Source organism: Onychostruthus taczanowskii, unplaced genomic scaffold, assembly GCF_017590055.1.
Source record: "Onychostruthus taczanowskii isolate IOZ18803 unplaced genomic scaffold, ASM1759005v1 scaffold247, whole genome shotgun sequence".
Lineage (NCBI taxonomy): Eukaryota > Metazoa > Chordata > Aves > Passeriformes > Passeridae > Onychostruthus > Onychostruthus taczanowskii.
This window is the reverse complement of record NW_024499763.1, coordinates 1-7,464: the sequence shown is the minus strand read 5'-3', so window position 1 is coordinate 7,464 and position 7,464 is coordinate 1.

Here is a 7,464-nt window from a genome sequence, read left to right as displayed (position 1 = left end):
TATACTCAAGTCACATAGAAACCTTAGCAAAAAATGTTCAGAGCCTGTAGAACTATAAATCCATCACTGTGGAGGCATTTGTGTTCATTTTTAAAAGATACTGAACATGTGCACTCCAATTCAGAAAATGTAAGATAAAAGTATCTCAGTGGTTTTTTGACCTAGCTTTCAGGAAAATGCCAGCTTTCCTGGAACCAGTCTTTGATTGTAGAATCTGATTTCTAAAACTCAGTACACTTAACCCAAAGGCATTGAGAGTCTTTGCTGTGGCATAGCTCGTGGCTGAGGATTTCAATTTATGCCTCGGACATATCAAATGAGGAACTGTGACGATAAAATTAGGTTTTCTGTGCTGTTGTAGAACTTTATAGTGACTGAGATGCAAAGGAAGGCAAAATAAAAATATGAAGGAGGATATGCAAGATCAGCTGGTCTTTCCCCCTTCTTTCCTATTCCTGGTTTGTTTTTTTTTCAAGAGGAAATACTGACAGATGAAGAAATGTTGCTCTGCTTGCTAGAATTGTAACAGAGAAGAAAAATCTATAACTCACACACAGAGACTGTCTTCACTGTCAGGTGAGTGCTTTCAGTGAAATCTAGCCTTCATTTTAGGAGCAATGCTTCATATATTTATCTTAAAGTGACAGGAAGGCTTCACTTTCTGGATGTTGCAGACAAATCTGAGCCCTAAAATGGTATACTGATTGTCAACATTAGATATTTAACACTTGTCATAAGACTTTGTTTTTCCTCTCCTTCTGCAGAAAATCATGAAAGGAGTGGAATAAGGAAGTATTTGAATTTTTAGCAGAGCTCACAGCTTGCGGTTCAGAGCACAAAGAGTCTTTTTGTAAGCCTTGTCTTTGCCAAACTAATACTGTGCTGCCTTGATACCAGTATGCACAGTAATAAATGCCAGAATCCCTTGGGGTTAAAGAATTTATCATGAGCTCATATATGGGCTGAGTAGGATCATTCCAAACTTGAAATCTACTTCTATCATTGTTGCCCTCAAAAACAGGTGTCCCTCCAGACTCGTACAGTATCCTCTTCGGCGGCTGTCTGGGAAGCTGCTTGTACCAGTGCACAATGCTTTTGCCTCCCAGTTGACATGACACGCTGGCAGACGTGCCCTTCATCTGGTTCTGCATCTCTGGGGTTTGCACTGGCACTGACTGCATGTCTACACCTGGAAGTGAAAGCAGAGAAATTGCATGAGGGGAGAAACTCCTGGAGTTTGGAACAAGGCTTATGTTCACTATAGACAGGAAGGAGAGAGAAAAGGAAAAAGGTCTTACAGGACCAAAATGAAGTTGCAAGAAGGACTGGAAACAGCAACATATTGCCTGTGCAAATTAGACCTGAAAATGAAATAAATAGAAATGTTATAAAGCCCTTCAGGTGGACAAAGCATCAAATGACTGGGAGGAGGAAATTACTCATTCACCACATCCAATAGTTGTTCGTCAACACATTACCATAGGGGGTGTTAAATTTACTGTCAAGATAAACCATGGCAGAAGCAGCATAGAAAGGACAAAAAAAATACTCAATCTGAAAAAAAACCTTCTTCATCTATCTACTACTAGACTTATATCACACTTGAGCACACTCAAGTTGTTCAGCCTGGCCCTTCCCAAGAATGTTGTCCTCTCCTCAGAGACCTCAAAGCTGTCCCAGAAGAATGTTCCACCTTTCCTTAGAACTTCGGAGAATCATAGAATAATAGAATGCTCTGAGCTGGGAGGGACCTTAAAGATCATCAAGCTCTCACCTCTACCCCATGTGCAGGGATGTCACTCTCTAGGTCTGGTTGCTCAGGTCCTCATCCAACCTGGCCTTGAACACATCACAAAGGATGGAGCATCTAGATCTCTGGGTTGTCTGTTCTAGTGTCTCATGACTCTCAGAGTAAAGCATTACTTCCTAACATCTACTCGAAAGCTCTTTCAGTTTAAAACTCTTCCCTCTTCTTCTATCACCATCTACCCATGTAAAGAATTGTTTTTCATAGGTGCCCTTTAGATGCTGGAAGGCTTCAATAAGGTCTCCCCTAAGCATTTTTGTGTCCAAGCTGAACAGCCCCAATTAAGCCTTAACTAGGCCTGTCACTAGTAGTGTCTGGCAAGGTTCAGTACTGGGTCCAGTATTGTTTAACTTGTTCATCAATGACTTGGGGGAAGTGACAGATGCCTCCTCAGTTCACTGATAGCATGAAGCTGGGAGGAGTGGCTGATACCCCAGAGGGCTGCGCAGCCCTTCAGTGAGATCTTGACAGGATGGAGAGATGGTTGGGCTACTTCCCACCTAAGGGCATCTGCCTGCAATAGTGTGGCAAATGGTCAGAATTGTACAGTGTTGCTTTAAGTAGGCATGGAATTTAGGAGGCTGGTTGAGGATAACATGAGCTGGGCTCTATGCTGCCCTTACATCTGGCTGGAGCAAGGTCTCACAACCAAAGCATGCCTGGGGTGAAGTGGAGGTCTCACAGCCCTGTGTTGTTTCAGTGAGGCACAGAGGAGCACCTGTGCCTATGTACCACCCCTTGTCCTCACCCTCCCTTCACCCTGAAAGGTGAGCTGTGTTGTAAATCTGGTCTGATGAGAAGAAAAGGCACACAAAATCTCTCTGGAAAAGATCAGACAACAAAGGCTGCCTCAGACATTGGAGGGGGACCAAACTGTTTATTTTACCTTTTGTGTTAATAAATTCTGACCAAAACTAAGCGACACTTAAATTTTGACATATTTAACTTTCATGCTCCTTGGAATGCAAATGAGGAAGAACATGTAATATATGTATGACCAAAGTTACCAAACCCATCTACAGCATGTGATTGTTCCATCCCATTGGAACGGGCCAAAATTTTATATTATAAAAGGAGGCTTTGGGGCAGTGTTGGGGGTTGGGTTTTTCATTCTTTGTTACTTGTGGATTTTTTTTCCCATTGAGTTGCTAAGAAGCACTGATGGCTGGGTTGCTTCAGAGGCAGGGAGGGGGAACTCCTCTGTTGTTTTGGGAGTTACTCTCGGAGGGACAGAGATACCGCAAGAATAGAGGCAGATAAAAGGACAGGTAAAATGACAAGGCTGGGGCAGCTGGGAACTCTCTCTCACTCTGTGTTTCGGAGGAGGATGGTCGGACCTGCAGCTTGGAAAAGGAATTTGCTGCCACTGCTATAACCTAGCAGAGAGCTTCCCTTCTTCTGTTGCTGGGCCCGCCACCCCCTGCCGCGCCGGGACATCCCACAGTTTCCAGCTACCATGCAGAGCTCCTGATACATCTTGTCCAGCACCCAAGATTTCTGCTCATTGCTGCCGTCCCAGCTTGCTGCTTCCAAGAGTCCTGCTGGGACACCGGGATGGGCTGCCCCAGGGGGTTTTGTGAGGCAAAGCCTCTCTTCCCTCCAGGGGCGCGGAGACTCAGCGCCCCTGCCCTGCCCACCGGCAGCCAACGGCTCCCCCTGCCGGCTGTGACCATCACTACACCAAAGGGGAACATGCCGGCGGCCTGGAAGGCTGTTAGTGGCGTCCTGGTTCTGTTTGTTGTTGATGCTGTAGTTGTTGTTGTTTTGTTTACCTTGTTATACATATTAGTAAATAACTGTTATTCCTATTCCCATATCTTTGCCTCAGAGCCCCTTAATTTCAAAATTATAATAATTCGGAGTGAGGGGGTTTCCATCCTCCATTCCAAGGGAGTCTGCTGCCTTTTCTAGCAGACATCTGTCTTTCAAACCAAGACAGGCAGAAAGAGGTGGAGGGGCAGAAAAAAGTTTTGCATGCTTCAGATTGGTCGAGGGACTGTGTCTCTCCTCCTCTCCTGCAGGGAAGGATTTTGGTTAGCTTTGCACCTCCAACTGCATAGAAACAGGCCTAGGAATATTTAATTATATTTGTCTATCAATGAATCTCAAAAAACCCCAGACAGCTGTTAATTTCACTGTGCATCAAGAATGACAGATACAGAAAATGCTGTGTAAACATTTGAATGCACTGACTAGTCATGACCCATTTCTTTTGAAGATCTTTGCATTTCTGCTGCATGAAATAAGGAGCTCCTCTGGCAGTAGTGCCTTGCCAGCAGTGAGGTGATTGGACCTCTGTGCAAGTGCCTGGCTTCCTTGATAATGGGGTTGTAGCATCAAATAGGAAAAATACAGCTGGTGGCTCTATTAGAAGACAGCCACAGTGGCTGTGGCAAATCCAGAGTGAAGCATGCATTTATACCAGACAGTTATTTGCTGCCCCTTGCTTTTTCTTGTACTTTCCCTGATTTCAAAGGCTGAAAATGTACCCCACAAAGACTTTATATAGCAAATGTCCCCTGGGCAGCAGCCATCATACATCATGCTCTTCCCTGAGAAAAAATTCACATTTTCTGACCCAAAAGAGAGAATCTTCTGGACCTTTTTTAGGACTTTGTCAATAGCACTGTACACAAATAAATCTCATGTTACAACTCACACAGAAAGTTAATAGTCTTCTGTTGTCCTGTTGATAAATAAATGACTTTGTGTGATGTTGGGGTGTTTTAGAGGTAGGAAAGTATAATTATGATTCTCTGTGTTTGATAGAACGCCTGCCCCTCAGGGCACAGGCAGATTTCTGTACTGGCTGCCTGTCACCTGTTAGTTCTGTGGAAATGCCAGTAGGCACAGTAGTAGGAACCTACATCATTGGAGTTAATGTCATTGATTGTGAAAGTGCAGATCTTTCTTTGAAGAAGAATACTTGTTGCTATAGGAATTGTCATCATAAGAAACTGCACTGGGTCAAATGTACAGAATCTGTTCTGAAGCTTTGGCGCGTATGTGTTGGTACCAATGTATACTGGAAGCCAGGAATACCCTTGGCTGTACAGTCCATCGATGTAGTTGTCTTGTGCCCTCTGATAATGGTTACTTCTCTTGGGTTCAGAAGCACTTGTGCTTGTCCATCTAGAAAGAAAGAGAGAAAACAGAACAAGTACTCTTAGCTTGCTATTCATTCATACACATAAACATGGGATGCTTCCTTCCACTGCCCTGTGTCATGGTGACAAAGGGAACATACAAGACCAGGCTGCAGTCAGGGCCAGGAAAGGAAGCAGCAGCATCCTGAGTGCTCTTTCTTGTGTCTGCCCTCAGGAGGAAGTCTACAGCACTCCCAGCAGGGGCAGAGGGCAGCAACTGAAGAAAGGAAATTATCACTTGGGCCTTTGGAGAGGCCGTTCTGGCAGGTGTTGTCTGAGATAAAGCAGCCTGATTGAACTCTACTAAATTAACAGTAAGATTATAGCTTTACACAAGCAGCACAAGCCTCAGGTTGGCTGCCAATAAAACATAAAAAAATAGAACTCAAATCATGGAGCTAAATGAATTGGAGGGGGTGTGAAATTATTGCTCATGACACAGATCGAATATTGCAGATCAGGAAAATACACAGCAGACATTTGGGAGCTCAAAAGCAGAATTGTTGAGTTTGTGACTGTGTCTTGTCACAGGCAAGGTGAGATGCTACACCTCAGAGTGGCTTCTCCAAATGCTGGAAAGAATCACAATGCAAACAAACACAAATGCTTTACAACCCCCATAGGCCTAGTTAAAAATAAAGACAATTAGGTCAAGCAAAATATAGAAATTATTTTGTGCCATTAAAAGTAATTTTTCAGCCACAAGGTCACTTCTAGCTCCCTTGGAAAGAAAACTAAACCAATTCCCCTTTTCCTCTTGTTGTCATGTCATTTTACTTATATTAGCCAGCTTTTAATTTTTTTTCAAGCATTTTTACACAGATCCAGTAACTGTTGTCCTACAGTTGTACTCGGAATCTGATCTTTCAGTCTCCTGTGAAATGCAGCCGGTGCCCCAGTGCTCAGTGTGCTCTGAAGATGCCGTACTGGTGATTGGCAATACTGGGTCCTTTGGGATAGGAACACAATAGGATAAAGTCCTGACGCTTTATCTATATGTTGTTTGTCCATAAACAGAAAGAGCTGAAATAACTCAAAGGAAAGTTTTTCTGTGTGCAAAAATAAAAACATTGATTCTATAGGTAGTCTTGCTATGTAGGTTGACAAGCTCCACTGAAGTAAATTAGGACACTTGTGTTTTAACCTAGATGAAAATTTGATCAACTCCAAGAAGAAAACAAAGAGAAAATAAAATCAGATTCTCAAGTGACAAAGAAGTACAAAATGGGTATATTGCATCTGCAGTCTTGATTGGTGCTTCAAGTTTATTTTCAATTATAATCTTTTCTGCCACACAAATGACAGAACAAGGGTTTTATTCCAAAGATGTAGCTTGAAAGGTAGTGAGAATAGAAAGATTTTTGCCTGCCTTTAGCAGGACCCTGCTTTTAGCCAAACCTGTCATCTTATAAACTCACTCAGAAGCAATCCATCCTGGCCCAAAAAATGCCCTTTTTGTTGGCAAAGTGAAATAACAGGTTTGGTGATACTGGCTGTAGTGTGCATCTGCAAAGCTCAGCAGCATCTTTTGTATCTGGCTGTCTGTGCAGTCTGATTCAAAGCTTTTGGGAAGGTAGGGTGGCAGTCTTCCTGCATGTTGTCAACACTTCAGGTTCTTATCTGGAAAGTAGAGCATGTCTTTGTGCAGGTCCCTTGTGGCTTTCTACTACTGTGCATCCCAACTAGCACAGTAGTAGGTGGCAGAGTCTTGCAGTGTTACTTTGCTCACTATCAGGGTGCAGACAGATTTGCTGGGATCCTTCTCAACAGTAAACTTCCCCTCATCAGACTGGCTTTCAAGGAAAAACCTGGAGAATATGTAGGCAACACGCTTGGGAGCTGCATCGACCCTCTATTGGTACCAGTGAATAAAAACGTTGCTAAAATCACGACTGGAGACATGGCAACTGATTAGCGCTGTTTTACCTTCTGGCTTGGTGATGGACATAGGGGTTTGCTGCAAGTCTTGTGCAGAGCCACCTGTGGCAATAAAAGAGAAAAAAAAAAGAGAAGCTGTTTTTTTGTTTGTTTGTTTGTTTTTAACATCCCCTTTTCCACTTTTGACTGTGGAGGCAGCAGGATGAACAGGGCACATACAAGTACAAGTAAGAACAGTTGCCAGGAAGAAAGTGCTCAGCAACCACATCACCACTGCTCTTCTTAGGGTTTCCTTACAGGCACAGGGTCAGGGTCAGCCTCAAGAGGGGGTGAAGGAGATCTGAGTGGCTGAAAACTATCCAATGAGACTGTGCCAGCTACAGGTTAAATAATGATGCATGAGCCATTTCCTTTTGGTTAACTCTCAAACAGAGGGGAAAACCCCAAACAAACAGGTAACCTCTCCGCCTGCTCCAAGCCCGAAAAACTCATCCCAAAACCCACCCTTGTAAGAAGAGTGCTCACTACTGAGAAAGACTTCTTTTTTTCTTTCTTTTTTATTTCCACAGGGAATTTGCCTGGATGATGAATAGAGTCACCTGCTCTCCAGGAGAACTAGCAGCAAACGCAGAA